Consider the following 16947-nt stretch of genomic DNA (forward strand, 5'->3'; position numbering starts at 1 on the left):
GGTATATCCATAGGTCTATCAGTGCTTTCAGAGCCACATAAAAGGTATTGATTTATGCTGATTTCTATGCAGGGTTAGTTCTCTCTGTAGGTCTCTATTGTGTGTGGAGAGGGGAGGGGATATGTCTGCATGCATGCAGAACCTTTTTTTTTTTTTTTCCAAAAGAATTTGTTTTAAATCAAAAGCATTACATTAATTGGTTCATTCATTCTGTTAATTATGCTAAAAATAAGAAGTCTCAGGAAAACAGTTCAAAACATAAAATAACTTATTTGATTTTCAAATAACAGTATTTATGGTTATCTAGAAATTTCTGAGTATTAATAAATCTAGCTCTGGAGTTTACAAAGTATCACTTTTCTATGCTAACTCCTTTACCCTATGTAGTTTGAATCTTGGCAATTTAAAAGCTTATTTTTTAGAATGTTCTGAAACATACTAGTCAGTGAAGCAGAGTTAAATGTTGTTTACCTTGATATCTGTATATTCCTTTTCCAGTTTTGATTCTTAATGATATTAACTTTGAAAACTTGAATGTTAAACCAATATTAACAAATTTGTCTATTACTCCCAACACTACTTATAGCAAAATGATTTCTGAAGTGTGTATTTTATGGTCTCATTAAAAAGGAAACTATTACAATAAGTTTCCTTCAATATATATTGGGTATATAAGTAATGTACTAATAATATGGGAACTAAAGAAATGATTTAATCATGAGTACTAAATTCAATGAACTTAAAATCTATTAATCCAGGTCCAATAGAGAGAAATAGATCATTGCACCAGAATAACCTGTCCAAAAAGCAACAGACAGACATGAATAGTTTATAAGTAATTATATATAATACTACCTGAATGTATGGTCAGTCTGTTAATCAGGGCTTAATCAGGAACTTCTTGAATACTAAGTAATTTCATCATGGTGTCAGGGCATCACTGGAAATAGAAAAACAACACATTTTACTCTTTTTATCTTTTGTGGATATGTGGCTCCTGGGGAGAGTAGTCACCAGGGACCAATACCATGGTCCTTGTAAAATGGTGGTCCCTATTCTTGGTGCTGGTCTCCACACAGACAGCCAGTAGCCCTCAAGCTTCAGAAAAGCTATTAGGAGATCTAAGTCTACCTGCTCCCCCCAAAGAAAAAGACACGTACAACACACATGCACATGTTGCAGGACACACGGAAAAACCTAGAGATTGTGGTGGAGAAAAACATGGAGAAAGAAACAGGTGAGGAGTTTTCATAGAGTCTGTCAGATCTTTGCTATACTTTCTTCATGGCAAGTATAAGATTCTGTGGCTAGAGGGGAAGGCTTTGGGAAATACAGAAATCATGTCAATTTGGGGAAAGTTGTTAGAAAGGAAGACTGGAAGGAGGCTCTTTTGGTCTGCATGCAGAGTACAGAGGGGAAGGCCAGGTAGTCTGAGCAGTATGTTCTAGGATTTTGTAGCATTGGATGGGTGGGCCATGATCTTAATGCTGAAAATGCTAAGAATGTATCCCCTAAAAAGGAAATCAAACATAGAAAAATGATAAATTAGTCATTCCAGAAAATATTGATGAGAAGGGTTTTATCCTTTTCTGCTTTGTACTTTGAACTATTATTTTTTTCTTGAAAGATCTATGGATTGATGGAACAGGATTTTCTTCTAGCTGCAGTAGCACTGCTTGATTTTTTAAAAATGGGTTATATCAGTCCACAACAATCGACTATAACCCCAACTCACAGCTGCAGAAGTAGCCTGAGGAAATAACAAATTAGTGTACCTCTTCATACTGTGATTAGTCTTAGTGTCGTTTAATAATGAGTATGACTATGCATGGTGAGAGAATAAACTGGCAGTTTTTACAAAGATATGATCTCTAGGGAACTTTGGTAATATTTAAATTTTATTCACTTTAGATTTTGGGTTATATGTAAGCTGAAGCTATGGCTGAAAATTCTGTTTCAAGACCCAGACACCCTTGTTTCACTGTTGACACTTGTGACTGGTGGCCCAACAGATAGTGAATGGTGTGCATTGCATGATTCCCATGGGGAGGACGTCTAATTGAGATGCTGTATTAATGTTGTTGTTATGGATAAAATCAAATTTTGTTTTATATTTATATTGTCCAAAACTATGTATAAATCTCCCCTTTGGTTATATAAAAATTAGAAATTGACATTGAGGCCATAAAAGGTTCAAGGATTTTTAAATTTTATTAATTTTCACAATTGTAATTGCAAGTTCGATATTGATAAAACAGTTTGGAGACATTAAAGAAGAACAGCTATATCATATTTACTAGATTAACCATGGGTACATGCCTTATTTTGTGAGCTTACCTTGTTTACATTATTTTCAATATGCTGGTGTGCAGATTACAGAAAGATTGGGAAGCTGAGAGATTTATTATTTACAGAAGGTGGACAGTAGAGTCTATTGCTCTAGGAAAACACAAAGCTCAGAGCAGCCTGTTCAACATTAATGAATCATGGTGATAGCAGTGACCTTGAGAAGTCATCTGTCTCATTCTCCCCGTGCTTCTGCACAAGGCTGTGTCTCACACACACCCTGGGCAGAAAGGGTCTGTCATGTGCTGGGCAAGATCCCGAAAAGGAGGGCCCACAATCTCCCCCAGTCCTCCTGGCCAGTGATCATCTGGTAATCCTAAGTGTTCTTAATCTATCACAATCACACTGATTTTATTCCTTGCTGCCTGATTATTAGAACACTTTCAGAGTTAACTTTCCTTGCCTTTTGGAAAGATTGCCACGGTTAAACTCTAAGAAAATAAAAGGTCTCATCTGTGTGCGGTCGCAGTTGATTCATCTGAGGGGGGGGGGGGGGCGGCCGGTTGCTGAACCCTCGGCTATCGGCGTTGCTTGGAGGGTACCGGCGGCGGGGGCTCTTTCCCGGAGGCGAGGGCGAGGCGGGGGACTTGGCCAGGTCCCCGGCGGGAGGCGTGCAAGGTGTGGAGGGCGGCGAGAAGGGAAAGATAAGACACTCTTCCTCCAGTAAGGGTAGAACAAAAGGACTTTTATTCCGGGGTGAGCACAGGTTATATGGGCTGGCATAGAGGGCGGGGGTTGTTACAAGCCAATGCTGAGGGGATAAAGGCTAGGATTGGTTCTGAGAGGGTGCGGAGGTTAGGATTGGTTCTAAGAGGGCACGGAGGTTGTTCCAAAAGGTGCAGGAGTTGCTCTGGCAACGGTGTCTGGCAACAATGTATGCGCACTGGTGGTGATGGGAGTTGCATTGGCAACGGGGAGTGTACGGGCAAGATAAGGAAGTGGGGGAAAGGGCGGTTGGGGGAAGGGCAGTTTCCTCCGGCAAGCCTCCCCCACCGGTGGTATTTTGGGTGAGGAAATGGGGCCTGCCTTCGACCTCGCTTCCTTAGGTCCGGGGGGCTGTGGAGGACACTGACCGCCCGTACCCACTACCCTCCCTAGGGGTTGCGCAGGTCCCCTAGCCCAGACCTGGTAAGTCGAGGTATATGCTCAGTAACCCGCAATTCCCCTTTCTTTTCTAATTTAAAGGAAGAGGCTTACCGGAGAAGTCCGCTAAGGGTGAGGGAAGGGGGAGGTCGGGGAAGGGAAAAAGGGGTTGACGGTGGCTCAGCGAGGCTGGAGCTCAGTGTTGGTGTGGTGCTCGGGCGCTCGACAAGGGCTTTGCTGCAGCGGGCTGGGCGAAGGTGAGGGGTTTAAAGTTCAGGGGTTCAGAGAAGCTGGAACTCGAGGCGAGAGCGATGTTCAGGTGATTGAGAAGGGCCTCGCGGTCGGCGGGTTGACCGGTGGCGTTGAGGTCGCGGAGGGTTGGTTGTCATCTCGGAGTGGGGAGCGTCAGAGGTGGCGAGTCGCTGATACTGGATTTGCACGAACGAGGAAAAAATGGCATCCGTTTGTTTCCTTACAAGCTGGACAATTCTGCGGATGAGGCAGGGTCCTAAGGTGAGAGCTAGAATAATCATTAGTAGAGGGCCGAGGAGAGGGAGGAGGTATGGGAGGAGGGGGGTAAAGATGTGGGACCAATAGCTGGTGGCTTTACGGTCTTTTTTGCGTTGTTCCAGTCCCTCTCGGACCTTCTTTAGGCTGTCCTCGGCGAGACCTGTGGAATTGGCATATACACAGCACTCTTCTCCTAGGGCGGCGCAGAGGGCTCCTTCTTTGAGGAGGAGAAGGTCGAGACCTCGGCGGTTTTGGAGCACTACCTCAGAGAGGGAATTGACAGAATCTTTTAGATGGGAAATAGCGTTTTGTAGGTGACGAATGTCCTCGTCAACAGCCGCCCTGAGGTGAGTTAGGGCGGAGCCTTGACTGGCTAGTGCAGCGATTCCGGTGCCAGCGCCGGCAAGACCTAGGAGGGAGGCAATTGTGAGGGCGGTGATGGGCTCTCGCTTTTGCAGAAGGGCAGGAACTGCAGTTTTTTCCAGACGGAGGAAGAAGTCTTCTTCGCTGTGGTATAAGACCCTAGGGATAAGGACAATTAGGAGGCAAGTTTCTTTAAATTCACTGATGATATTTGTGCTGAGACAGGGGGTAAGTCCTGTAGAGGAGCAGAGCCATTGGGAGGAGTTATGAGGAATGAGAAATTTTGCCGAGCTGCTGGGAGATGAGTAGCTGGCACAGGCAGTGAGGTCGGGAGAGTTACTGGAGCGAGGGCGGACGCACTTTCCTGTATAGGAGACTGAATGAAAGGTCAGGGGGACGGCAGAGGTATTCCAATTGCATTCCAAGGGGCTGTCCTCTGTGTTTTCTGAAAAGGAGAGGTTGGAGGCAACGGGCTCGTACAGGGAGGAGGCGGTGGAGAGGCAGAGCCAGCAGGAGGAGGTAATATTGGGGTTGGAGGAGTTTACTGAGGTGAAGGCTGCTTGAATGAGGCTGAGGAGGGGAGAGGAATAACGAGAGGGGGGTAGAGGAGGCTGGGGTGGTGGGGTTTGCGATATAGCTGAGGTGCGGCTGGTTGGAGCTGAGGTGCGGCTGGAGGGTTGTGGAAAAAGAGGGTTTACTCGGACTGGGGTCTAGGCCCAGGTGTACTGTTGTCATCTGGTGCGTCACGCTGCGGAGCTGGCGGCGTTCTCGTCTCGTTGGACGCGTGGTTGCTGGTGGCGGGCCGGATTGCCCTTCCTGGGATCCATATTGGTTGTGCTGCATCATCTGGGAAAACACAAGCAAACCCGCGCCCCTGGACGAGAAGTGGGGAGGGACCTTTCCAGGTATTATTCTCCGGGTCCTTCCAGTAAACCATCGGGGCCTGGGTGGGCCTATACGAGGGCCCCCAATGTTTATGTAGGGGCGAAAGCCCTTCCTTATTGAATGTGAGTAGATTAAGGTGAATAAGGGCTGATATAACAAGGTCCCCTGGAGTTGCCTGGGGGAGCATTGCCCTTTCTTTTTCAATTTGTATTTTTAAGCGGCGATGGACTGCTTCCACAATGGCTTGCCCCTGTGGATTATAGGGGATGTTGAAATGATGGGTGATGTTATATAACTGAAGAAAAGCCGGAAAGGAGGCACCGCGATAGGCAGGCCCATTGTTCGTTTTTAGGTTCCAGGGGACTCCCATGAAGAGAATTCCTTGTCTCAGGGCCTTGATACAGTGTTTGGCCGTTTCCCCGGCGAGGGGGAGCGCATAACACATAGCTGAAAAGGTGTCAATTATTACATGTACATACTTAAGGTGCCCAAAGGACGGAACATGAGTTACATCCATTTGCCATCTAGAATTTGGTTTTAGGCCTCGTGGGTTGACTCCCTGAGGTTGCAGGGGGCCAAGCAGCGCAAAGGGCGCACAAGTTGTACAATTGCGGACAAGATGTTTACAGGTGTCTAGGGGAAGGCTACATAGATGATGCAATGACGTAGCCGAAAAGTGAAATTTAGAATGCAATAATTTAGCCTGGTTAACAGCGTCCCCCGGAGGGGCCGCTGTGTGAGTTAGCATAGCTTGGGTAGTTTGAGCTGAGACTGCTTGGTCTACTATACTGTTGCCATTAGCCAAGGGCCCCGGAAGGCCTGAGTGACTACGAATGTGGCCAATGAACCAAGGATCCTGTCGATGCTCCAGGATGCTTCTGAGGTTAGAAAGTGCTTTATTAATGGCCGAGTCTCCCGGGGAAAAAGGTGGAAAATGCAAGGACTCGGCAGACCTGATACGTGTAGAGGCTGTTAGTGAAAATGTTCACTGGGTGGTTGCAGTGGGCGTTTAGCGCGTATGACACCGCCAGAATTTCCCCCACTTGGACTGAATGAAGGTTGACATAACTGAATAGGCGGGGTTCTGGATGGTCCTGCGAATAAGAGAGGAAGGCGAAACGGGTTTTGGAGGCGTCAGTAAAGACGGTAGTGGCACCCGGAATGGGTGCAGAGGAGGGGAAAGGATGGAAGGGGCTGCGGAAGGGAAGCTTGGTGAGTCCCTGTAACAGCCGATGGCTGGGATAGTGGCAGCTGAATTCCCCTTGAAATCCTTCTAAAAGGATTTGCATGTCCGGGTTGTCACGTATAAGCAGGCGGGTTTGGCCTGTGTCTAGGGGCCAAACAATTTTTTCTGGCGGCTCTCCGAATACATGAACAGCCAAGGTAACTAGATCTGAAGCTAGGCTGATCCAGAGCCGCACTGCAGGGCAAATCTTCCTAAGTCGACTTTTAGCGGGATGCGCCCAAAGTAGAGGGCCCTCCTGCCACAGGCAGCCCATAGGTGTGCCGGGCGTAGGGAGGATGAGTGCTATAAGATTGCCCTCTTTAGTGCTGAACCTGTTGAGACAGCAGGCAGCGAGTGCCTTGTTAATTGCGGCAATGGCTTCCTTTGCCTCCTGGGTGAGCTTAATGCGCCGGGAGATTGCTAGCGGCGGGGCTTCGGGGACACTCAGTAGCATAAAGAGTGGTTGTAGCTGTGCTGTGGTGATCGGCAACGCAGAGCGGAGCCAATTGATCTGACCGCAGAGCTGTTGAAGCTCAGTGATAGTGACCCGGTTCGGTATGTCTAGCTGGGGAGCGGACGGAGCAATGGTTTTATCAATACTAAACCTTAAGAAGGCTAATGGTGGCACAATTTGAACTTTATCGGGTTGAATCGTAAGGCCGAGGTTAGCTAAATTAGTAGTAAGGTCTTTTAGGATTAGAGGAAGAGCCTCGGCGTCTTTAGAGGCCACTAAGATGTCATCCATGTAATGGATGAGCATGGCCCGCTTTCACAGGGGGGCCACTGCGTGATCAACATACATCTGGCAGATGGCCGGACTGTTACGCATCCCTTGAGGGAGGACTTTCCATTGGTACTTGCTAGTTGCGCCCGCGTGGTTTGGGACGGGGACTGTAAAGGTAAAGCGCGGGCGATCTCGCTCATGTAGCGGGATGGAAAAGAAACAGTCTTTGATGTCAATAGTGGCTACATGATAGTGAGCCGGGATGGCTATTGGATGGGGAAGGCCAGGCTGCGGGGAACCCATGGGAAGAATATGCTTATTGATTTCCCGCAAATCATTGAGGAGCCTAAATTTCCCTGTGGTTTTTTTATGAATAACAAATACTGGCGAATTATTGGGACTAGTAGAAGGTTCTATGTGGCCAGCATCCAATTGTTCTTGTACAAGGGCTTGGAGTACTACCAATTTATGCGTGGGAAGGGGCCACTGCTCCACCCATATAGGTTTCTCAGTATCCCACTGTAGAGGAACGGGTGCTGGAGGTGTTAAACGAGCAGTGGCGCTCATTATTGGGGGGGGCTGCGTGGTAAGCACTGCCCCAGAGGCGGCGAGGATGTCACGGTCCCATAAAATTTGGTCTATGGTGTGTAGAAATAACGGGCGGAAGGTACCTGAGTGGCCTTCTCCATCCTCCCACTTAATGGGTCTTATGGCCTGAAGAGAAGTAGAGGTACCAGTGGCTCCTACTACCGAGGGACCATCAAGAACCATGCACATGGTGGTATACTGAGCGGGCATGCAAGAGACTTCTGCCCCTGAATCGAGCGTGCCTGTGTACCATTGCCCCTCTATTCTTAACTTACGAGTAGGTTTTTCTGGAATGATGGGGACTGTCCAGAGAAGCGTTTTACTGCCGGTGAAGTGATTAGTTTTATTAGAACCGGCCGGCACGCTGCCTCTTAGGGGCGGGGCTGAGGCTTGCCCCACTTGGAGTTTAAAGCTTGCTCAGTGCTCTGGCGCTGACTGCCATCAGGGCACCAGGGATAGCAGAATTTTTTTAAATCTTTCTCGTTAAGGTCTCTGTGGCTGCTTTTGCAATCGCGCGCCCAGTGATAACCACGTTGGCAGCGCGGGCATGGAGTGGGAGGGGGGCGCCCATTGCGTTGCATGGGAGGCGGGCGTTTGACCTCTGTATTGGGGCACTCCTGGGCAAAATGACCGCTCTGCCCGCACTTAAAACAACCGGTGGTGGCGGCTAAGGTGGCAGTGACAGCGCCAGAGACAGCCTGGGCTAGGGACGCGGCAGCTGGGTCAAAGGCGCTGCAAGCGAGAACCCAGTCGTTTAGACTTTTTTCCCGCAATGGGAGAATGGCTTGCTTATAGGGGGGGTTAGTCCCTTCTAGAATGAGTTTCCGGGTGAGCGCTAGCTGGGCTTGGGGGTTAGTAACTTTTCTAGCACAGGCCTCTTCAACCCTGGAAACGAAGGTGGCAAAGGGTTCGTTTGGCTCCTGGAGGAGCTTGGTAAATTTGTCAGGTCGACGGGCAGAGCAGTTGGCAAACGCGCGTAAGGCGATGCCTCTGAGGACAGTCCAGAAGGTAGCAGGGACATTAATATAAGCAGACGCACTTAGAAACGCTCCAGTGCCCAAATAGGCTTCGGGGGGATGATAGACTCCAATGGCTGCGTTTTGCTCACTTTGCTTAGCTGCTTCCGCCTGGAAGTGAGCACGCCAGTTAACAAACTGACCGGGGTTAAGAATGGAACGGGCAAGCGAGGCCCAGTCTTGGGGGATGCAATAGTCCATGCCGAGATCCTGCAGTATTTGGGAAGCGTATGGGCTACCTAACCCGTCCTCCTTGACGGCCCTGCGAAGCTGCTTGATAGTATCTGAGTCAATGGGATACCAGTCATACGGTTTCTGTGGTGTGGGGGTAAGGTTAAGAGGAAAGCAGCGAAAAGCACGAGAGAAAGGAGGACGCGCTTGTAGAGGGCTTGGCGCGGGAGTGGGGGTAGGGGGAGCGTTGCCCCAAGGGTTGCCTTGAGGTGTAGAAGGCAGCCAGGGGTTGTTAGTCGGCAGGGTGGGAGGAGCGGCGGCAGTTGCCGGTAGCGGCTCCGAGGGGGAGCTTGTCGAAGGGGAAGGCGGAAATGGGAGGCCCCAAGCGTCGCAAGATGGCGGCGCGGTAGGCGTGGCCAAGACACAAGATGGCGGACCAGCCCCGCCCTGTGAAAGGGCGGGGTTCAAGGCACAAGATGGTGGACTAGCTCCGCCCCACGAAAGGGCAGGGCCCAAGGCACAAGATGGCGGACTAGCTCCGCCCTGTGAAAGGGCGGGGTAAAGCGCATGCGGTTTCCGGCAGGGCTTAGGGCTGATGTCATCACTAGAGCACTTCCTCCCCTCGATGGAAGAAGAAGGAGGAAGTTCGCCATCTTGGAGCAGTCTGGGGGGGCGGTTGCAAAGAGGCACAGGGCGCCAAACAAAGAAACAAAGACACAAAGGACTACAGCAAAGTAATGGAGGGGAAGAGGGAGAGCTACTGGAGGAAGAGTGTCAGGAGGAATGGGGGACATAGAAGAAAAGGACGAGAGGCAGCCGGGATAATTGGGGAAGGGAGGAGCGGCTCCGGAGCGGCGAGGGAGAGGCGGCCCCTGACACGGAGCGGCGAGGGAGGAGCGGCTCCGGGAGCAGCGAGGGAGAGGCGGCCCTTACCTTGCAGGCGAGGAGAAGGGAAGCTGGAGAGGCGTCCGGGCGAGCGGGTGGTTTTACTGGACCGCTGCGTGGAGAGGACTTTTAATTCCAGGGGCCCCACGTTGGGCGCCAGTTGCGGTCGCAGTTGATTCGTCTGAGGGGGGGGGGGCGGCCGGTTGCTGAACCCTCGGCTATCGGCGTTGCTTGGAGGGTACCGGCGGCAGGGGCTCTTTCCCGGAGGCGAGGGCGAGGCGGGGGACTTGGCCAGGTCCCCGGCGGGAGGCGTGCAAGGTGTGGAGGGCGGCGAGAAGGGAAAGATAAGACACTCTTCCTCCAGTAAGGGTAGAACAAAAGGACTTTTATTCCGGGGTGAGCACAGGTTATATGGGCTGGCATAGAGGGCGGGGGTTGTTACAAGCCAATGCTGAGGGGATAAAGGCTAGGATTGGTTCTGAGAGGGTGCGGAGGTTAGGATTGGTTCTAAGAGGGCACGGAGGTTGTTCCAAAAGGTGCAGGAGTTGCTCTGGCAACGGTGTCTGGCAACAATGTATGCGCACTGGTGGTGATGGGAGTTGCATTGGCAACGGGGAGTGTACGGGCAAGATAAGGAAATGGGGAAAAGGGCGGTTGGGGGAAGGGCGGTTTCCTCCGGCAAGCCTCCCCCACCAGTGGTATTTTGGGTGAGGAAATGGGGCCTGCCTTCGACCTCGCTTCCTTAGGTCCAGGGGGCTGTGGAGGACACTGACCGCCCGTACCCACTACCCTCCCTAGGAGTTGCGCAGGTCCCCTAGCCCAGACCTGGTAAGTCGAGGTATATGCTCAGTAACCCGCATCTGTGCACAGTATACAGAATGGTAAATTGTCCCAGGCATACTGGATCTCCTTTCAGTAAACTGATACTGCTGAGATCCATTAAAGCAGTGGGGGGCTGCCAAGTATTCACACCCTAGACTCATCAGGTTGCTTTTTTGCTGACCACTCCATCAGTCAGCAAGAACAATGCGATAAGTCTTGGATGATAACCGTGATTCTGTTGCAGACACAAAATGGATCACAGTAGAGAAGAAAAAATGTTTCAGATGAGAAAAATAAATGCCAGAAGCAAGTCCTTTTAGATTAGAGCAGGTCCTTTCTGATCCAAGAGAGTCTCGTTCCCTATATGGAAACTGGAAGAAAAAATATTTTTTAAAAATGTCCCACACCACCAGGTTCTCAACCTCAGACACCTGCAAGTCTGCAGAACATCCCAGGGAAACCCTTGACTCCATGGCATAAAGGCAAATTTCAGTACTTGCTTAATAGAGTAGAAACATTTGTTGCAATAAAATGCAGATCTGCTGTTAGTGTGAATTTATTGTGCTGCTAAAGCATCTTTATTATTTCCTATAAAATACAATTTGATTTAAAAATAACTGGTCCTATGACACTTACAAGGTTGAATCTGATGGGATGTCCATTTCAGATGAATAGCCCTATAAATAATTTATGCATTTTGTCACTTGTGTGTGAATTCTCTTAGATCTGCAGTAATTAGCAGTAAGTTCTGGAGTAAACTAGAGAGTGAAAGTACCAGAAAGTCATGTAGGTTAGTGAGTTGTATTGATTAGTTAAAATAATTCTATAGTAACGACCATGAGAAAGAGGCCAGTGTTTTTCCAGGTCTGATTAATAGCAGGTTTAATTCATAAGCCTTAAAGCCCAGAGCAAAGATTTATTTGTTTTCAATCCTGTTTTATGTTTTTTGGAGCATTGAAGCTTGGATAGTTTATTTAAATGAGGTACATTTATGACTTTTAATATGATTGCTCTCCAATTTACACAGAAAGTAATATATTATACTCAAAGAGGCAGAATGAGTGAGTAGTACTGGCTGTGAAACAAAAGATGACAGTCTGGATTCCATACTGGATACCACTTCCCCATAAAGCTGATATAATCAAGTCCTTTATATTGCAAGGAACAGAAATCTGCTCAGATCAGCTGAAACAAATAAGGGATTTTCAATTAGGATACAGGAATAATAAGTGGAACCATGGAGAGGACTGTGGTCAGGCCTTATTAGAGGCCAGAATAGGGACTGAAAAGTGGTCATGAGCTGATGTTACTTTTGCTGTCCTTCCAGGGCTGTACTCCTGCTCTCACCACTGCTTCCACCTGCAAACAGACTGTTACCTTCAGTGAGAACACCTAGCCAACCATGGTTGCTTTCATGTTGGAATTAATATCACTTCCCAATTCAAGAAATACAAACTGACTAGCCAAAATCCTCATTCCTAATTCCAAATTCCTGGAAATAGATTACCATTGGCCCAACTTGGTCAGGTACCCAAAGGAGTATGGCCAAGAGGACAATGTTACCCAAGCACTAGAAGAGCAGCAGAGCTAAAGCTCCAGTGTAACCCAAGGTGTTTCTTGTTATACCTCCTCCTTTTTCACCTCTCTTCTTCCTTGAGTGTTACAAACATTTTTAGAGTAACTACTTTGCAAGGTGCAGAAGGGGAGAAAAGGTGCAGGAGTTGTTTCAGGCAGAGGAAACAGCAGGAATGTGAAACTGTACAATATGCTGAGTGAACTGCACACAGTTTGATAGTAAAGCATCGAGTGGAGAATGGGAATGGCATGAAAATGAGACTCCAGGGGATGGTGATTTGGAGACTGTGTTAGGAATGTAGGACTTTATCTTGAAGGCCTTTTAGTTATTTGTGTTTTAGAGGATTGGTCATCAAAGGATTTTAAGCAGAAACTGAGAGATTTTGTATTCTCAGAAGTGTACTTGGACAGAAGTTTGAAGAATGGGTTGGAGAGAGGAGGGCTAGAGGAGAGGGAGAGATATTTGACTGTATCAAATGGGAGATGATAAGGGCCTGAACTAAGTGGAAGAAGGACAAATTTGAGAAATATTAAGGAGATACAATGGACCGGACTTGTTGATTGGATGTGAAGTGAGGAGAAAGGAATCAAAGAAAATCCAAATTCCTGTTTGGATAACTGGGAAGTTATGATGGCATGAACTGAGTTGGAATCCAGAAGCAGGTTTGAGTGGAAGCTGATGAGTTAGATTTGGACAAATTGAGGTTGAAGTACCTGTGGGACAGCTAAATGGCTGTGTCTAGCACCTTAAGCATCTGAGTCTGAGACTTGAAAGTCAATCCTCAGGCTATGATTGGGATTCAAGAAAACTTAGATGGTAGTTAGAGGAATGAAAATGTCTGTAGTCACCACAGGAGATGCTTTGACTGGGGTCCATAGATGGGCTCCAGAACTTCCAGTGAATGCTGTAGTTACATATAAAATTTTATAGAGCTTGCATTCTCCTTGTTGGTGATATTACCCCCCTAGGGGGCAAAAATTCATTTGTGGGTGTCGGTGGAAAAAACTCTTGCATTTTTTATGTATAAAGTACAGATATACCTGTAGTTCATTAACAGATATTCAATATGTCTTTGGTATTAAAATTTCATTTAAGGGGGCAGTAGATGAGCAGTGGGTTCTCATCTATTTTACTATCAGTGTCTAAAAGCTGAGGGAAAACAGAATCTATAGTTTTTATAGCTCATGTTAATATTGCTATACTAAAACTTTCCTCCTTTCTATTATTGCATCACCATCACCACCACCATCCACACACGTATCTACATACACCTTTTGAAAAGTTACATTATAGTGAGTTTAGTTTACTGAGGATACAGGGAGTAAAAAGAACAGAAACTGAAAACACTGCACTTTTCAATAAGGGTTTTGCTTTTTATTTTTTGCCATTTCTGGTACAAGATGATGCACACAATAGCTGTTACAATTTTCTAGAGGTAGCTCAATTTTTAACCAATCTTCCACATTAATAGATGTGTTTAGCTGTCCTGTCTGCTGACAGATAAAGAAAATACAATTTGTGGTCTGGGGGAACTAGAAGCTTCCAGGAATTGTACTCCCTTGGGCCTCTTCTCCACCTCCTCTTCTAGAGCTAATACTGTGTGCAAGACACCAGATCTAAATGAAGAGTAGCTTTACAGAATTCAGAGTGGATATGGTCCTGTCCTAGAGGAGCTTTTCTTTCCCCCCAAAGTAAAAACAGCAATTTATTTCAAGGCAAGCTTTTGCTGCAGTGTAATTGTCAGAAATCATGCTCTGAGTCCTTCTTCTAAAGAAAACCTTAAGTGTCTATTAAGGCTGCCACTTATACTGTGTAATGTACTATGCCTATTTCTAATTGTAATTCTTTTATAAGTTGCTTATGAAAAAAGATGGGCAAATTAACCAAATTTTACTAACCTTTCCATTATTTTATTTTAATATAAATTATTGGCCACTGTTGGGGCCAGAGCTGAGAGCAGCAGGTTTTGGAAGGGGAAAGCAAGATCAGCAAGTTTCTTACCACTGTGGTTCATTAAGTAAGAAATTGTTTATCTGCATTAACCCTTATTTTAAAGTGTTCACATTTTTAAGCATATGTGGGTGAGGGTTTTCGTAGAATAAGTGTGTCTACTTATGCACTTCAAGAAAAACATCTCAGCCCTCAGAACCTGTATTCATCTTGAAGCCTTCTTAGCAAATGGAGGTATCATCAGACCTCTGCTGTTAGGACATTGAAAGCATACTTTCTGTGCTTGCCTAACCTAACCAAGAACCAACTGCTGCCAAATTGCAATAGCAACAATACAGGAATGTTAGAAAAAACTGAGCATAAATCATTGGAAGGAAAGATCATTCTTCTTTCCACTCCTAGTTAATAGTCATGAGGCTCAAAGTCTTCTTTTTTCAGTCCTCCAAAAAGGCCCCTTAAGAGAGATCACCATTCATTTATCATTCTTTTCCACTTTCCTTCAGGGCATCAATCACAATTTTGTGCTTGAAAATGTTTAGAAACATTTCTGTGTTTAGCAGCTTCCAAAATATTTAAGTACATCTTTTGGTCTTAATTCATAAACCAACAATTTTGTTTTGTTAAGGAAGATCAGGCCTGTTTTACATAGTACTCTTTGGATCTGTCCAGTAATGAAGTGTACAGTATATACATGCTTTGTGTGACGTGCTTTGGGGACAGCTTTTCTTTCCAGAACCCGCTACGTATGTCAACTGACTGGCACCTGCAGTGCTGGGGAAATGGAGTGGTTCTTGGTGTTTCTATATAGCTGTCAGAATTAACCTGTAGACAGGAAAAGATTTTCCTTGAAAGGAAGCTGGGGAAACTACAGAGCAATGCCTGCAAATCATTCTAAGGATGCACTCATGCCACCATGGAGGGGAAGGAAGGGGTTACTTTTTGCAACTAGAACTGTGATCTTATTTTCTAAACAAGTGAAAATCAGAGTCAGTGCTTTTAAAAAATATTTAACTTACAAGTTCTTTACATTTTGATAAATCAACCATGTCCACTTATAAAGCATATCATACTCTTTTAATTCTGAAGAATTAAAAGCTGGCATTTTCTCACCCTTAAGCACTAGAGAACCAGATAGTTTAAGGAAGCTAAGAGCTGAAGTTCAATGCCATCTCTTCCTTTTGAGTGAGAAGTATCCAGTTAAGACAGAAATAAAAATCTGTGTTCTATTGTTCCTTCTGAACCTTGTTTCTGGAAATCTGCAATTGTCTAATTTGTGAACAGTCTTCCCATTTTTCTAAATACAGAAATTATTTTTTCCGTACTTTATGCTCAAATTACTCATTATGCAGCATACAAAAATGTTATAGATTGACTTGGCCAGAAGATTTGTAGAGTCAATTGTAGTAGCCTGTCACTCTTGCTAGTATAGTTAGCATAATTATAAGTGTGTCAGGTTTTCATTTTGTTTCAGTTCAGTTCTCATAGCCATGCCAATTAGATCAGGTCCATGGCCTGGGACTTTTGAACAAATGCAAGTTTAAGTTTAAAAAAAGAACCCTACTACTATTCTGTCCTGGCCATTCAGTTATAATATGTTGAAACATATGTCCCTTGCTGTTCAAGTGGGCTCAGAGCATAGCTCTTCATTTCCAAGCTTGTGAACTTGAACAAGTTAAACACTGCAATTGTGCTTCAGTTTATTCATCTGTAAAACGGCGATAGTGGTAGCACCTACCTCATAGGTTATGAGGATTTAATGAAATAAAACATAGAAAGTGCTTAGCATAGTGTCTGGCATAGACCAAGCACTCAATAAAGTTAACTTCTTTACTTGTCATATTATGACTACTTTTGCTTGTCATATTATCATAATGTTAGCATTTTGAGCCATTCAACATTAGCTTTGAGGTTAAAGTGTTTCGATTTAGCACATTGCTGAAAACATCATTGGAAGCTGGATTCTCACAGTCTTCCTCAAGTACTTTGGAATTTCTCTTGTCATAGGATTCAGATATGCTAGGGTTTGTTTCATTTACACAAAAGCAGTACCTTGTTGAATGATGTTAAGGACTTTCTGGGGGACGTCTTGAAGAAAAGAAAATCTTACTCCTCTCAAAATCTACAGGACCTTGTCTCATTCATCAGCCTATTTGACCTAGTTTTTCTCTAGTCTCTGTAGGTCAGTATTTTCCATTTCATCCTGTTAGAAGAGCTGAAAAAGAGTAAAGTTAAAGGATTTGCTTTTGGTTACCTTGGTATAATAGCAGAACTAGGTACAAAATCATTTTAACTGCTATTTGTGGATGTGATTTATTATATAAAGTCTTTCCACAGCTAAGGTAACATGCCATATCACATCAGCTGCTAAGGTCAGGCAAAGGAATATTGCAGTTTTTTATCTTGTGGATTAAATCACTTAAATGTTATTTCTAGACATTTTATCATAAATATTTAAAGCAAATAACCAATTTCCACTTAATCATAAAGCACAACTCTTGCTAGTCAAAGCATTTGCATGGAAAATTACACATCACTTTAATGTATTTTCTATCTGTTTTTGTGTCCCTATAAAAATAACAAACCACAGATGGATGATGACATCATCACTGAACCAAAGAAGGAAGAAAAGGAAATCATTTTCTGAGCTGGAGATTTAAACTATTCCCTGTCAGGTTATCTTAGGGTTTGTATTTAATACTAAATACAATATTTAATATTGTGCTTAATATTTTGGGAGGGAGTGCCTGTGTATAGAGTCACCTGCAAAACCAAGGACTGTTGACACTCATTCCTGCAAAATGAG

At 45.5% G+C, this 16947-nt stretch overlaps 1 protein-coding gene and 1 long non-coding RNA gene across 2 annotated transcripts in view; one reads left to right on the forward strand and one right to left on the reverse strand.

The window, feature by feature from the left end:
- LOC119539530 overlaps positions 1-14962 on the reverse strand; it is a 50443-nt gene extending 35481 nt beyond the window's left edge. The window contains exons 1-2 of the long non-coding RNA XR_005217898.1: positions 14797-14962; positions 856-940 (exon numbers count right to left, since the gene is read on the reverse strand). This is a non-coding gene — a long non-coding RNA (uncharacterized LOC119539530). The remainder of the gene's footprint in view (positions 1-855; positions 941-14796) is intronic.
- BTBD9 (BTB domain containing 9) overlaps positions 1-16947 on the forward strand; it is a 495371-nt gene that overhangs the window by 285927 nt on the left and 192497 nt on the right. The window lies entirely within an intron of this gene.

Source organism: Choloepus didactylus, chromosome 7 (assembly GCF_015220235.1).
Source record: "Choloepus didactylus isolate mChoDid1 chromosome 7, mChoDid1.pri, whole genome shotgun sequence".
Lineage (NCBI taxonomy): Eukaryota > Metazoa > Chordata > Mammalia > Pilosa > Megalonychidae > Choloepus > Choloepus didactylus.